We start from the raw sequence: 16,762 nt of genomic DNA on the forward strand, positions 1-16,762 counted from the left end.
TTCTCTAGTTGCGGTGAGCGGGGGCTACTCTTCGTTGCGGTGCACAGGCTTCTCATTGCGGTGGCTTCTCTTGTTGCAGAGTATGGGCTCTAGGCACACGGGCTTCAGTAGTGGCGCCTGGGCTCAGTAGTTGTGGCTTGTGGGCTCTAGAGAGCAGGCTCAGTAGTTGTGGCGTCCGGGCTTAGTTGCTCTGCGGCACGTGGGATCTTCCCAGACCAGGGCTCGAACCCATGTCCCCTGCATTGGCAGGTGGATGCTTAACCCGCTGTGCCACCAGGAAAGCCCAGCTTCCCTGTTCTGTTTCCTGAGCTTCACAATGAACTGAGAAATCCAGTCCTTTGTGAAACTAAAACTCAGCACTTAATGTTGAATCCCTTGGGATAGTCCACTTGATGCCCCTGAAGAAACACTCTCCTGGCAGAAGAAGGGTGAAAAATCAAAGGCAGCAATAGCATATTCTTGTATTTATCTGAGAGTACATGTTGGTATGTATGAGAACCAAGTAACAAAAGACCAAGTGAATGTCAGGGTGAAGCAAGATGTAGGAGCCCTTTGAATATATGAGAGAAACTCTCAGTTGGATGCTTTGAAGGGCAAGGTGGTTTTTGTTCTGTGGACAACCCAGGTAAAGCAATGAAAATGGACAACAAGGGCCCAGTAAGGCGCAGTGCCCTCAAAGGCACATAAGGCAAATGGGATTATAACACAGATCAAGAAGAGAAAGAATAGAGAAACAAAAGTAGATGGAAAAGTAAATGACTCAAACTGTCCATTATTGAAAGTTCCAAATGTTTCCTTAATAGAGATCACCAAATTGTAGGTCTTAATTTTGCCCCATTAACATTCCCTCATCTTGCTTCATTCTATTTATTACAAAAATGAGTTCCTATTCTGACCGCTTGGGGTCTCTAGAGAATCACCGATCAGTTTCTGAACCTGATAACCTGTTGGTTTTTATCAAGCACTCTAGGAGGTGGAGGTGTTTGTTTTTCAAACAGGAATAGTCACAGGCAATCCAGGGCCTGAATCTTAAATTTCCAAAGAGTAAAAAACATTTATAGTTAATTCAGTGGGTAGCTACCTATTCAACTCCAAGCTGGCACAGACCATCATCCCTCAAGCATATCCCTTGCTATATTCATGATGGAAATTCCACTCTTTCACTATTATTTCTTAGAGTAACAGCACTGCTTCTTATGAAAAAGGCAATGCCCACAGGGGACTAACTTGTACAATCATTATAAGTAATTTATACCTTAGTATGAGTTACTCTGTTGGAATTTCCTCAGTGTGATTACTAAGGACAGACAGATCAGGGTGGGTGAAGAGGCAATGAGGAGAGCAGTAAAAGAGGAGGTGAAGACAAATTTCATCTACTTCACACCACTGCAGAGGTCTGACCCTGGGTCCTCTTCCCACTTCCTGCCCCTTGGTGAGTGCTAACCCTGGGATCAAGAGAACAAACTGCCCTCAGCTTCCTTAAGCTCTCATATTTGAGACGATGACTTCCAGACTTTCCAGGGACACTGACATTATCGCCTCCAGAGTCCTCAGTGTGTCTCCTTTCCTGGTCACACAAACTATAGCTATTTTGGGTATGACTGACATTTCTGGTAGTGTCAGTGATGACAAGGGCACATTTCAACAGTCCATTATCTAGAATGCTCATGTAATTATTTGAATTATTTGTAATGAATCACTGATGAAATCTAAGGAAGAATGAAGTCACCCCAGTGTTTGGAGGATTCACATGGGAAATTTTACTTTGATGATCTCTCTCATTTTTATCTCAAGAATTTTGGATACTATTTCCTGATGTATTCTGGTGTACCTTACTTTTTCATACATTTATCCATCTATCAAACATTCATCGAGAGTCTGTTACTTTCCACTTATCTTGAAGTCTCTATGAATAAAAAGGTGAATAAGAATAGGGCAGGGGTTTTATTAAGTCCATCAATCAATGGGAGAGGCAGATGTGTAAAGGCAATTACAAAGTGCATGATGAGTATGGAAGTACTAAGTGCTTTGGCACCAAGAGAAAAAAAGACTTAGAAAAGTAAAGATCTTTTTCTCAGCTTTTTTGAAAGCAGCCATCTGTTGCTGCTGTTGTTGTTATTTTCAGGGAATACTAGTCTTCCTGATAACTTACCTTGATGCCTTTGATACATTTTTTTAATCGCTCCCAGATGCTTTAAAAGGCACTGACCACAGCCTTGTAGGGTAGAGTATATGAAAAGCAATCTGGCCAGGTCCTGCTGGTATAACTCATTCTGCGGGAGCAACCTCTTATCTAATTCAAGGGAGACCAGTGACCAGTGGGGCTGCCCATATTCATACAATGGATGTCTTGCAACTCCTGGGTCAGTAGTGCTGGCACGTGGACAACTCCCTACTGAGGGGAATGTTATAAAGTGCATTCGTTCTTCACTTCTACAGTTTTTCAAGGAATGTGGCCATCCATCTCTCAGCGACCTAATCTTCCTCTGGAAACTTGCTTACAAAACAGACAGTTAGGTGAGTGTCTTGAGATTTGGAAATGTGTATGTAAAGAAGGGAAGAGAATAAACTGTCTTTTGAGCAGAGAGGTGGAATGGAAGCTCACCACCACCCTGGGTCCAGTAATCTCAGTAGGCTGTCTCTTCTGCTGAGGATAGTTTCCTGCAATTTGGTATGAATATGTTTTATTTCTGACCCAAGTAGCATTTGCACTCAGTTCTCTTCCTGTGAGAGCAGGAAGAAAAAATTTCATCTCTTTGTGTCTTGGGTGAAAACACATATTTTTTTATAATGAAGTAATCCATTTGGCTTTTTATTTTTAGGTGGGCATGAACTTCTATTAATGCCAGACCATCCTTTTTCCTTGGAGAATCACTTCTGTTTTTTCTTAAATTAAATAGATACATCGTTCTGTATTTTCTTTTCTCTGATACTCTTACTGGGAAAAATATTATTATTTTTCAAGCCTCCAAACCACAAAGTGAAACAACAGGAAACAGTGTTCTTACAACTGGGAAGAGGTGTGTGTGTGTGTGTGTGCGTGTATGTGTATGGGGGAAGGGGGAGAGGTGAGCGGTAGATAAGCATAACCAGCATGTTCTGATGTCATGTACAGCAAGCTATTAAATAACTGAATATATATGAAGACCTAAGTGGGAAACTCACCAACCAGGAATTAAAAAGGATTTCTGAATCTAAGCTCTAACTTATTTTCAAAGTACCAATGTAGGTTGGTTGACATTTACCACATGCGCTTTGTATCAGGCATTATGAGAGCAGATTGTGGAGAATGTGGGAACCTGAGATGAACAGTTGCCAAGTTAACATCTTTATGTCCCTGAACAGAGGAAGGGATGAGGTTGTCATGAGATTACTCGGGGAAGGCTCGTGCATCATTCTCTCTGTCTCCCTTTCACAACTAACATGACTTAGAAATCCCAGAGGCCTTTTCTTTGTCTTTCTGCTTCTGTGCTTCAGGGGACCCTGTGTCAGGCAGTCATCACATGGATGCCCAAAAAAGCCCAGAGTGTGTAATTATCTGTGCATCTGGTGGACAGATATTTACATAGGTTGCTATCATCATCTTATTCCTCCCTCCACCCCCTAGGGGCTTTGGAGCTAAGACTACTCATCACCATCTTCAAGGAACCAATTTTCCCTCTTTGATACCTTTGGATGCTGGGGTCTTAGAACAAATCTATCTCTTGTGAAAATGACAAAGTCTAGAGGGGGATTGGAGAAGAGAATGAGGCCATTAGCAGCTTGATAACCCAAGAGCAGAGAAAGTTATTTCAGGATAGGTTTTCTTGCTTTGGACGTCATATGTCTGTCCCAGTTTTAGGAAAAGGAGCTCAAGGGCTGCATGAGGCCTGGACAGCCCTCAATTTGAGGTCTTTAATCCAGGCCTTTGTTTGCCATGCCTTAATGTCACCAGGACCAAGGGTGATGGAGCCAAGTTCAGATCAGCATTGGAGAGAATGCTGTCCTCACCCTGTCCTCTGCTCGAATTTTCTCAGATCCATTAGAGGGGCAGGGTAGGGGGCCACTGGGCTTTAGGTTCACATAACTGATGGGCCTCAAAATTTGACTTCTGAAGTTATCTTCAAAATAAGACATATATGTGCTTATTAAAATTATTCTTGGATCAAAAGCATTCATTTGCTAAATGTAAACATATTAAAAATATAATTTTTGCCACCATGTTTCAGCATTTATTCATTTTTAAATATATTCATTAAATTTCCAAATTTGGAATTGGCTCAGACCTCTCTCAGCCTCTGAGAGGCCCCTAATTTACCATCAAACAGAAGCCAACATTTGAGGTCCCTGGGGCTTTTGTCCCATGCCAAATGACCCAGCTGGTTCCTCTGCTTATAGATCCAAAGAACAGATTAGATTCACTACAGCTCCTGATTTTCCTTATATGAGTACTTCAAAGTGGGTCTTGGACATCAGTTTTTAAACTTTACTCTGCACACTTATAGAACTCTAGCACTTTTTGACTCATGAGAATTAATATTTTACCAGTTGAAAATAGTGCCCTAATTGAGGATATTTCTAACTATTTTAAGTGGAAAAATGGTTGAAATTTCCAGACTACACCAAGAAAAAAGTGACATTGAGTCTGCCAATATCTATCTGGTACTCCATAGGAACAAAGCAGGGGAAATGAAACCCAATATTTGGGTTGTGTGTATGTGTGTGTGTGTGTCTGTGTGTGTGTGTCTGTCTGTCTCTGTACAGGTGGCAGATCAACAGGTTTGTGTGGCCGAGGCTTCATGCATACACATATGGAACTAGCTCAGGTGGTGGCCTCCAACTGCAAAAAATTATTTTGTCTTTCTCTGAGCTGAAAGTACTACCAATATTATTTGAGCAATCCATTTCCATTTGGATTTGGAGACTTAAGGCTCTAAAACTTTCCAAAAGAAATGTCCAGTTGGGCCAGTAGGGAAAGTCATGATGCAATCATAGTGTACTTATTTACTGTTTGATTGCAGTTTCCTGAAGATACTGTGTTTATATACTATAAGGCATATTTTCCTTAAATGTATGATATATGTATTTTTTGTTCTAATTTTTCTGATCATAAAATAATGCATGCTTCTTGTAGAAAAGTTGGAAATGTAAACTATAAAAAAGCTAAAAAATCATGCATATTCTCAGCAAGTGTTGTTATTTTAAGCTAACTTAATTCTAAAAGAAGTTTTATTCTTATTACTTCCTATGCATGCAGTCATTTCATTGAAAATAATGATAACATAAGCATTAGAGTTTTATGCTTGACCGTCTAAACCTATTTACTGTGACCCTAAAATACTACGAGGACCTGTTGAGATGCCGTCTAACATCCAGAAATTATGTGATATGTGTCCTGAATCTTCTGTTTCTGTTTTAAAATGAGCAGTGGGATTAATACTTATTGCTTCCTCTGTATCTGCCACTGGACTTAATTCTTTACATGGATCAACAATTTTAACACTTACAACAACTTTATAACAAAAGTGCTATTGTTAGATTTCCATTTTACAGGTGGAAAAGTTCAGATAAGAGATATTAAGTAACTTGACCAAGGTTACTCACTAGTAAGTGGTAGATGGGATTCTGACCAGCCCCTGTGTTCTGAAACCCTCAGAATCCTTCTCCTAAACTTGAAAGTGCTTAGTTTCTTAAAGAGATAAGGGCCCAGCCACGTCAGTCAGGACATATTTGAGAACATGAAAGGGCAGCAAAGCACATCCCTTCACTTTGATTTCAGCAGAAACACGTCCCCTGTATCAAGTGATGACAAGCCCCATGGGGGCTGTGCTCAGGCGACAGGCTGGAAATGCATGTGTGTGGCAGGCAGCCTTGTGAGATCACATCCGAAGACTGGCTGGACTCATTTCAGACCTTTGGAGTGTTGATTTAGACAAGGGGGAGAAGACGCAAACCCCTTTTCTTTGGCTTAGAAGATTATGGATCTGCAACTTCAAAAGCTGTTTGCAATTTTATATTCACATCTCACTGCCAAGGTGCTTGTCTCATCTTAAGTCAATTAGCTGGGGCTGCTCTGAGTAATCTGGGCGGTTTCCTTCTGCTTTTGGAAGGCAGTAGCAGGGGCAAGAAGAGGGGCAGGCTGTGGAGAGGTACGCATGGTTGAGAGGATGATTCTAGTGAAGGAAGCGTACTAGGCTGAGAGGAGGGAGTGAAGGAGGAGCAGGGAATGAGAACTGATGCGGGGGCAGGAGAGGAAAGGAAAGGCCCTTTCCTAATCTGTGCTGCTGTGGGAGGGGCGACGATTCAAACAGAAGTCACACAGAACCCAGGGTCAGACAGAGCTGGTTAGAGTTCTGGCTCTCCAGCTTTGTGACCTTGGTCAACATACTAAACCCCTCGAGCCTACATACCCTTTTCTTGCACTGTTTGTTCTATTGTCTCTGGTTTTTGCTGGGCTCAGGTGGTAATGTTGCCCTAACGTTACATGCCCAGCTTGATCTAGAAGGAAGAACGCTGGTCTGGGAGGCAGGGGTTCAGGATTGATATTCTGTCTTTACTCCTCATCAGCTCTCTTACTCTGGGCAAGACAAAGCTGCAGCAGCTTCCAATTTCGTCACCTGTCAAATCTGTAATGTACATGCCCTTCTCACCTCACAAGGTTTTTGACTCAAAAGGGATCAGGTATTTGAAAAGATTTTGTAAACCTAAAAGGATTATACAGTCATCTCCTATTATCTCTGAGGGATATGTTCCAAGACCCCCAGTGGATGCTGAACACTACATATACTATGTTTTTTCTTATACATACATACTTATGAGAAGGTTTAATCTACAAATTAGGCACAGTAAGAGATTAACACAATAACTAATAATAAAATAGAGCAATTATCACAATATACTATAATAAAAGTTATGTGAATGTGGTGTCTTTCATCCTCTCTCTTAAACTATCTTACAAATTTAATGCCTTTTCCGTCTTAGCTGTGGCCATAACTTCTGTTTTTTGAGGAGTGATAGCAAAACTAGCACAAATTTCTTTTTCCTTCTTTACAATTTCACTGATCGAAGATTTGTTCCTACCGTGGATCTTAGCAACCTCAACATATGATTTTTTTCATTTCTTAGTAAGACGAGAACATTCACCTTTTCACTTAGGAAGCACTTTATAGCTTCTCTTTGGCATATCCGAATTGCCAGCATCATTACTCTTGTGCTTCAGGGCTGTTATTAAATAAGGGTTAAGTAAAACAAGTGCTTTTGTGGTAACATACCATGACAGTGGATCTGATAACCCAGATGGCTGCTAAGTGAACAATGGGAGGCATACTCTGGACAAAGGGATGATTCACATCCAGGGCAGGATGTAGCAGGATGTGGTGAGATTTCATCATGCTACTTTGAGTGGCACACAATCTAAAATTTATGAATTGGTTAGTTCTGGAATTTTCCAATTAATATTTTCAGACTGCAGTTGACCACGAGTAACTGAAACCAAAAAGCAAAATCGCAGATAAGTGGGGACTACCGTACAATGGAGCTATTCTAGGTGCCGGGCTAACGGTGCAACTGAGCACAAAAGGTTGTTGGGCTAGTTGATTCGCACTCAGGGATGGCAGATAGGTTTCAATTTATAAGCCAGCTCTCACTGACTGGTGGTGGCTGCCTGGAGTTCCACATGGTGAGGAATTCTGAGACTTTGGCTAGGCTCAGTGGAAGAGTGCTTGTATTGATTATTAATGTCTGCCATGGACAAAGGAGTAGAAGTGACTCATGTGCCATATGTTTGTCCTTTTGCTCTAGGCCAGTGATTCCTAAATCTGATTGATCATTAGATTCATCTAGATACTTTCCTAAAACCGCCTCAGGCTGCAGATTTCTGATTTAGTAGGCCAAGTGTGAGACCTGGGGTTAGGGCAGAGAGCCTTCATTTTTTAAAAAAGACTTTCTTTCCAGGGTATTCTGATAGTTGTGCAGTTTTGGGCACCCTCACTCATATCTAAATTAGGGGAGGGGCGGAGATTGAGTCTCATGGAGCTCTGAGAGTTGAAAGAACAGGGCAGAGAAGAGTTAAGCAACTTTTCTTGACATGGTCAGAAGTTTAAAAAATGTAGATCAGGCCTGTGGTTTTTAGTAGGTTGCCTAACTCCTTCCGCATTAAACAAATTGGTTGCATTGTCTGTTGCGATGATTCTACCGCTGGCTTCAGGCCAGATACTTTCTCCTTGTGTTTCAGGCACTGGCTCCAAAAGGGCCAGATCCTGAGACCCATTCCCCACCCCTGTCTCCTACTTTGAGTCCACATCAGTTTGTGACTAGTTTTCATAAATCAGGAAAAAGAAAAAAAAGATGAAATTAGCTTCTATGTTAACTAGATGTGCTTTGAGATGTCTGCATTATATTTAATCATGTTGACTTTAGCTTTTATTATGAATCAAAACTGCAAACAACATTATACTTGCATATGTACCTCCCAAACGTGCTGAGGAAGCAGCCTATATTTCATCATATGAGAACAGTTTGTGTCTTCAAGTGACAGAGGTGCAGGAGGAGAACAGTAAGGAAAGGGATGCCTGTGTCCCATTCCTGTTCATCTTCATTATCTGAGCTGACAGATGGCCAACATGTTGGCTGAGAAAACTTTTGGAGAGAGAAGAAAAATTTAAACTTTAATTGAAAAAATGAATTCCGTCTCATTCAAGTCCACCATAACTTTGGAGGCTCTGGTGCTGTTGTCAGCCATTTTGTTAGAAGACCCAGGCCAGCCTTCCCTAGAGCTTGCCATAGTGGGGACCCTTGGCCTAATTCGAGTTCTGCAGAAGAGCTCTTGGAAACGGTCATAGCCTTTTCTGAGTAGGAGTAACTACATCTCTGGTTGCTTGAGGAGTAACTAGGGAGAGTAGTAGTTCTGAGTAATGGAATTGTTTTAGTGCTCACAGAGTGGAGATGGGGGCCAAGTTAAAAGTGTTTGCTACTGTAGGAATCTTGATTATCAAGGAATATGGGTGCAGGAGCTCTTTTTCTTTTTGCAGAAGCTGACGCCTCTGAATCCTCCCTGTATGAACTATATATAAACTAAGAGTCAGTATTCTTTTTTCTACCCTTTCTCTTTCAATCTGAAACAAAAATACACATGTGCCCATAGGAGAGAAAGGAGGAGTTATAATACACAGTACATATACTGTGTGTGTACTAAACCAGGGGTTGCAAACTGGCAGCACAGCACATGCTGTGAATTTGGCCCTCAGATGTGCTTTGTTTGGTTAGCACAGTGTTTGAAAAACTGAGTGGGGATGCACACCCCCGTTTCCATAGGCTCCGACTTTCTTACACCTAGGATTTTTATAATTTACATCAATAATTCTGGTCACTGAAGCTATTGGAGTTTGGGACCAGTGGATTAAATCTTTGCCTGTCTTGCACTTTCTGAGATCTTGTGTAAGAGTGAAAAGAACAAACCCCAAAGCATTCTGACGTGAGGCTATGGCATTCATTTCTCTGAGGCAGTGTATCATTTTATAGCATTTAATTTCCTATGTAAGGGATACATTAGTTGTAACAAATGAACCTTCAAATTCCAGATACTTGAGGACATGTACTGACTCGAACTTTGAGGGATTTTAATTTTTTGCTTTATTTATTTATTTTTTTAAGGATGGGAGTGAGAGGAAATTCAGGGGCACCTAAGGAGGCAAAAGGGCAGGAATGATTGATGGCCATAGAAAGTCCTGACAAATTTGTAGTCAATATTGTTTGTCTAGAGCAGCTTGTATGACAAAAGAAGTGTCAGCAGCTGCCTGAATTCTCATTCTTCAGGACCTGGCCTTTGAGTAAAAATAGGCGGCTTGAGTGAAATGCCTGTCGTGGTTAATTGGAAAAATCACTCCAGATGAGTGAGGGAGGCTGACAGTTATGCATTACATGAAGAATTGAGTGTGTCTTACAATGTTGATACAGGCACCAAAAGTGACTGGGTTTAGTCTTTCCCTAGTTAGGAAGGCCATGGAAGGATAAAACCTAAGAAAAGAAGCAACGTATTATTGCAGATTCATACACCCTTGTAAAAGACTTCTAGCCCCATTTGCTTCATGGTCACCCCCAATCTTTGCCCCAATTCCTTTCTTTTTTTAAAAATTTTTATTCTGTTCTTGCTTTCTAATGACTCCATGGAACAGGGACCAAGGACAATTTTAGTGAACTTGTGAGAGGAAATGATAGACTGATATTCTCTCTGCTCCCTCCCTCACACTTTCTGAATGTGAGTATTTGCTTGGCTCTGTGGAACTGGTCAGAAACATTTCCAGCTATTGCTCCAGTGCACAATAGGCGAAGCTCACTTTGTCATTTAGTAACTTGTTTATCTGTCAACATTTCTCACCCTCAAATGATGTGGCTTCTGAGAGAGCTGTGGTTTCTCATCCAGATGAAGTCTGAGAACTTATGATTCTGTTAGGGCTGGAGAGCTTGGTGGATAACTGGTTCTCTGAGCTTCCAGGAGCCTGCTGTCTCAGGGCCATCACCACCAACACTTGGATGTGTGGGTACAAATCGGTCATGGGCCTCTTCAATTTAATTTTCATCTTTGCATCCTGCGTCTTGGCATTGTTCTCTGTAGTGCCATAGATTTTTGAGAAGCAGAGGACAGCTTTTTGGCTTTAGGCTTCTGAGTCTGTTTAGCCTCCAAGGCTTTAACCATCAAGCTATAAAGTAATGTTTCATTTGTGTTGTCTTGTGGTGATGTGTAGAGGCTGGTGGCATTTTATGAAAAGGATGTGGCCCTGAAGACTTTGCGTAATTTAAAACTTGCATAATTTAGGCAATAGCCTCAACTCAGTTTTACAATTCATTTGGCTTGGCAGCTTTGAAATTATGTGATCCTTGAAAAGAACTTAAATTTGGGAGATTTACATTACTTCAAATTTTGAACATGAAGAGATTTTATTAATTTTTAAATATCGCACATTTCAAATTTGCATGAAATATAACCAATCTAGGGTATTCTATTGGGGTTTATGTTTGGTTCTCTTATAATTTTTTAGAGCATACTCTCCTTTCTGGGGCCAAGTATCCAAAATCTGCTTATATAGAAATATAGGTCTAAACCTTTTGTAAGAGAGAGGGTAACCTAACAGGACTTGGAAAGAAAATTTGAGATCATTTTGGGGGCTCTTATTACTACTTTTATATGTGGCAGCTTGGAAATGCCTCAGAAACAAATCAATTTAATTGAATTCAATAAAGATTTATTTAGTACCTACTAAAGACCAGGCAGTGTAGCAGACATTGGGGCTGCCATAAGGATCAGGAGTTGAAATGAAGTCAGTGAATTGAAACTAAATGTTTCGAGAATTTTAAACTAAAACCAGCCATGCGTGGCCCTGAACATTGCTTAATTTTTCTTATTCTCTACATTTTTATCCTATTCTTTTATGAAGATGAACATAACATTGCCAGTTGATGTGAGGAGAAATCTAAAAGTATTTAGGACATTTGGGGAATGCCCAGAGAGGTAATGGAATATCTATAAATTATTTTATTTGAGTTTTAAGTATAAAACTTTTAATTTTCACTATGGGGGCTCCATGACATTTCCTAGCTGTGTGTCCTTGGCCAAGTCACTTAACCTCTCTGTGCCTTCATTGTCCCTTCATTCAAATGAAGGAATAAAAGCAACTATCACAAATAATTGTTATGAAGGTTAAATTGAGTTAATATTTGTAAAACTCTCAGCACATGCCTGACATATTCTAAATGATATATTACTTTTGATAAATAATATCTTTTAAAAATGTTTTCATTCAATATTTAAATTTTGGTATGTATGGAATGCTTGTACAATGGAATCTTTGTCTATGATATAGAAATCTTTCAGTGCCAATTCAACTTTCATTGTCCAGAATGACAGCTCTAAAAGTTCTAGAAAGTGGAACTTAATATGTACTGACTATAGAACTCAACCCAGGTATCAAATTGTTTTAATGAGATTTATTTCTCTGGTGAGAGAGTGATTCAGAAAACATTCCAATCCCAGTTAATGCAGTTTTAAAGTGTAATTGTAGTCTGGAAGTGTAGGATTAAGTGGTGTTTATACTCTCATAAATTCTGAGCTCTGTGATGGCACTGATGGTCCTGAAAATGTATTTTTGTCAAGTGCTTTTAAAAGTGAAAAAAAATGGAGCTAAAATGTCGATTCTTTGTTCAAATCTGTTCAAAATTTGCTTTTTTGGAGGAATTTTTCATTTTCTGAAAAAAATCCTATCGAGCTTGTTGGCACATATAAATATGGATTCACTAAATGTGGGTTTACTTAAAAATAAGATATGCCCAACTAACCTCATATCCTTTTTTGATAGAGTGGGGAGACTGGTGGGGAGGGGAAATGCCACAGACAAAATGTGTCTGGATTTCAGGAAGACCTTTGATAGAGTCTCTTATGACGTCCTTGTGGTAACGATGAAGATATATGAGCTGGGTGATAGTTAAACTAGGAGGACTCATGGCCAGTTGACAGTGATATGCAAAGGGCATTTGGGAGGGAGGCTGCAGGGCTCTATTTGTGGACCCCACCTTTTGAACATCCTGACCTGAGATTTGGATGATCTTAATAGAAAAGAAACATTAAGAAATGAGAATAAAGAAAAATATGAAGTTTAAAATAAATAAATTCTTCCTTTTGGTTAAACATGTAGTGTGCATTTGTGGTCTGGGGGAGGTCTCACTTTCTGGATGAGGAAGGCTGAGAATTCTTGCTGACTGTGAGCTCTGCCTGAATATCAATTGGGTGTAGGCGGCTGTGAGAATCAAGGTCATCTTCAGCTGCCTTTAAATTAGAAATATGGTTTTGACAAAGGAAGTAATTGTCCCACTATGCTTTGCTGTAGTCAGACTACATTTAGAGTGTTGGACAGCACTGGACATTAGATTTGTATTTTGTGGGGAGAGGTGATAATAAGCTGGAGTGAACCTCAAATGTGAAAAGCCTGGAAAACTAATTATACAAGTAAGAGTTGGACGACTTAGGGAGGGTTAGGTTGGAGAAAAGAAAGCTGGGAGATGGGGCTGGTGACCTGATACTTGATTTCAAATATTTAAAGGCATGCCAAGTAGAACAGGGATTAGCCTCCTACATAGTTCTAAAAGACAGAATAGGACCAAACGGTACAAAGCATGGGGCGACAGGAGTTCTTTAAGCAATAAGGGCTGTCAGATAATAGAATGATTGCTCATTGTTGGATAAATTCAAGGAGAGGGGACAGGACAGATGTTTAGGAGAGTTATGGAGGCCATATGTCAGGATGGCTAAAAGCACGGGCTTGCGGCTTGAACTGGTTGATGTTTGAGTTCTGGTTTCCCTAGTGGCTGTGTGAACTTGGGCAGTTTATTTAATATCTCCATGCCTCAGAGTTCTCACCTGTATAATAACAGTTTCCTTCTCCTGTGGTTGTTTTGAGGACTTAAATTAATCCCTGTGAAGTGCTTAGCACATTACCTGGCACCTAGCAAATACTTGACAAATGACAGTTATTACTATTAGTAGTCCTGCTGTGAGGGAATGTTGAAATGGATGGTCTCCTTTCCAAACCTAACATTTTATATTTTGAATCCATATAAGGTATTAAAGTGTCAAACATATCTAGGTCATAGTTGTAAAAAACCTTTCATTGCATTGGAGTCTCCCTTCTTCCCATTGCTTCACCTCAATGCTCCCTTCAACTTTTTCAGGGGTATATCCTGGAGCACAAGCATCAGTCTTCTTTTTCTTAAATATATATCACCACAAATGAGGTGGCAGTGGCCTTGAGAAGATGGGTTCCATTCCAAAGACCTAGGGGTATGCTTTTGTTCATTTTCTTGGGAAATGGTGATCACATTATACAGCAAACTGGAGAAGGATATGCCTAAATTAAAATTGTGTTAGAGAATTTTATGCCTACCAATTTGTTATTGTTTCTATGCCTTGTATTAATATGAGTTCATAAGTATTGAAATAATTGTGTAATTAAAAAGAATTATAGTCATTGTTAGAGAACAGAAGACAAATACCACAGAGGCGTAACCATGTATTATGTATTTACCTTACTTCCTGGTTGGATACTGCCACAGTTTTCTCATAGGACACCCATGCGACAGGTGTCCATTTCCAGGAGTCCAGCTTCTCTGTGTCCTTTTCCATAGTCACCTCCTGTCTCTAAATTGCCTGAACACGCAGCAGAAAGTCACCAGAGGGCATTCTCAGACCATCTGTTATCAAGGGACTCCAGCTGGGAAGTACCAGACAATTCTCACTTAGGTCTCCTTTTGGATAAAGAGGCAGTTTCTGACTCTCACTTGGAAACACTTGGAGCCTGAAGGCTGCCTTGCTAAATAAACCAGCACCCCACTCTGGGGTATCAGCAGAGACATTTTACTGAGTCACCACAGACTTCACATCTTTCTGTTCCTGTACTGATACCAACTAAGGCTATCCTCAAAATCTGGACAGCCCACATGTCAAGCAGAGAGACCTCTGGCCGGAGGATCCAGAGACATGAGAAATTTGGTTCCAGCTTTGACTGATTTCTTGACCTTCAGCAAATTACTTTTGTGCCTCAATTCTCAGTTTTCTCCTCAGTAGAACAGAAGACTAGAAAGAATGCTTGAAGATCACTTCAAGTTCTAACAATCAATGACTGAATTGCTTCCTTTCTCCTCCCTCCCTCCTTTCCTTCCTGATTAAAGGAGAAACTGGGATTTACTGACACTGTGTTTTGGGCAAGTGTGTTATGAGCTTGTAGTGCTGAAGAGATAGTCTCTAAAGGAGACTGGACAAAGCATACCGGACATTCTGGAGTTGGAGGCTGAGCATCTAGGTTCTGAGTGTAGATTTCCCCCACTCAGGATTACCAGACTGGGGCGTGCATGTCTTCAGGGATGGAACAGCCATGGGACCATTATAGTCCAGGACCTTGGAGCACTGGAGCATTGATTCTACTCAAGAATTCTGGGGAAAAAAAAGAAGAGATGTTTTATGTTAAACACAAATATTATGAAATATAGTTTAAATGTTTGCATTTTTATTGTGAAATAGATTTCAAAATGTGGGGTTTGTAGTTGAACGCTTTGGGTTACACTTCTGGGTTTCCTAGAATTAGAATTATTTCCTCATTTCATTAGAGGTTCCTTGGAGGCAAAGTTTAGGAAAGCTTAACCCTTGGAGTATGTTACGAAAGTATCTTAGGTTGGCTTTCCTAGAAGCAGAGCCTGAGGTAGGCATTCTGCTACATGTAATTTACTAAGGTTATGCTCTTTAAAGAAAATAGCCTTCTAATAAGTGAGGGAAACTGAATAGGAAAGAGGAAACAGCTGAACAATGATACAGCCTCAAGGAACATAATCTGATTTATGGGGGTAAGGAATAAATCACATCATAGAATTGACTACGCTTGAGGCAAGAGGGCTGAGATTTTGTATCTCCATATCAGTTAGTCATTGTCTGCAGGCTATCCCTGCATGAAGACTGAGAGGTGACTCCCTTCAGTGGGAGTAGGAAGGAAAAATGGGGGGCATTCCCCAAAGAATGGAACAGCTGTGTGCAGCCATTGCAGCCAGTGGTGTGCTGGAGTCAGCTCATACAGCTCATAAAAGCTGGCTGTGTGCACTGCTTCCTAACTCCCCATTCAGTCACCTCATCCTGGTAGTTTGGAATCAGCATAAAGGGAGCATTTGCATCATGAAAACTAACGAAAGGTACAAATCAAGAACTTCTACACCCCCACCAAGAACTAGTTGTTAAACATTTACTGGCACACCCCTGGCCAACACTCTCAACTAAGTGATGGTGCCCTGGCTGGTGAAGGGCATCTGGGCAGGACACTGACATCATCTATTACAGAGGCGTTACTGAAGACCTACCCACAAATGATCTCCCCAGCTAATTTGTCAGTTGGCAAGCCATTCTTTTAGGCTTTCCCTAGCCTCTTTTAAAATGTACACAGTATTGGGAGGCATAGAACTAATAATTCACAACAGGCTGGTCAAAACAACTGATCATGTTTACTAAAGTGCAAGAGAAGGGTAGAGTAGAGGTAAGGAAAGAGCATGTAAACTGAATTATCTGCAGTAAGGGACAAGGAAGGACTGTGCTATTATGCTTAGGGACAGAATTTAGGATAACTATGGCATATAGTATTTTCTGGAAGATATTTTTCAGAACTTATTTAAAATACTACACAGGGGCTTCCCTGGTGGTGCAGTGGTTAAGAATCCGCCTGCTGGTGCAGGGGACACGGGTTCATGCCCTGGTCCGGGAGGATCCCACATGCTGCGGAGCGGCTAGGCCTGTGAGCCACAACTACTGAGCCTGCGCGTCTGGAGCCTGTGCTCCGAAATGGGAGAGGCCGCGACAGTGAGAGGGCCGTGCACCGCGACGAAGAGGGGCCCCCGCTCGCCGCAGCTGGAGAAGGCCCGCACACAGAAACGAAGACCCAGCGCAGCCAAAAATAAATAAATTGATAAAATACTACACTTTCCTGAGATGATGGATGGTGAAACGTTTTATTATGGAAAATTTATTAGGAAAAATTTCAAATATACAAAAGTAGACAGAATAGTATAATAAACTCTCATATACTCATCATTCAGATTCAATAGTTATTAACTTATGGCCAATCTTGTTTCATCTATACCCTCATTCGCTTCCCCCTGGGAGTATGGGATGTTTTGAAGACTTAGTTAATTGGATAAATGTTGAATGTGGTCTAGAAAAAAGCCAAATTCACTAAGGACAGGGGGAAAATTTTTTGACAGA

At 40.8% G+C, this 16,762-nt stretch overlaps 1 long non-coding RNA gene across 1 annotated transcript in view; it reads left to right on the plus strand.

Annotated features, from left to right (window-relative positions):
• Positions 1 to 1,193: 1,193 nt before the first annotated feature.
• Positions 1,194 to 16,762, plus strand: part of LOC137221458 (uncharacterized) — a 304,989-nt gene continuing 289,420 nt past the window's right edge. Inside the window, exon 1 of the long non-coding RNA XR_010942011.1 lies at positions 1,194 to 1,432. This is a non-coding gene — a long non-coding RNA (uncharacterized lncRNA). The remainder of the gene's footprint in view (positions 1,433 to 16,762) is intronic.

Source organism: Pseudorca crassidens, chromosome 3 (assembly GCF_039906515.1).
Source record: "Pseudorca crassidens isolate mPseCra1 chromosome 3, mPseCra1.hap1, whole genome shotgun sequence".
NCBI lineage: Eukaryota > Metazoa > Chordata > Mammalia > Artiodactyla > Delphinidae > Pseudorca > Pseudorca crassidens.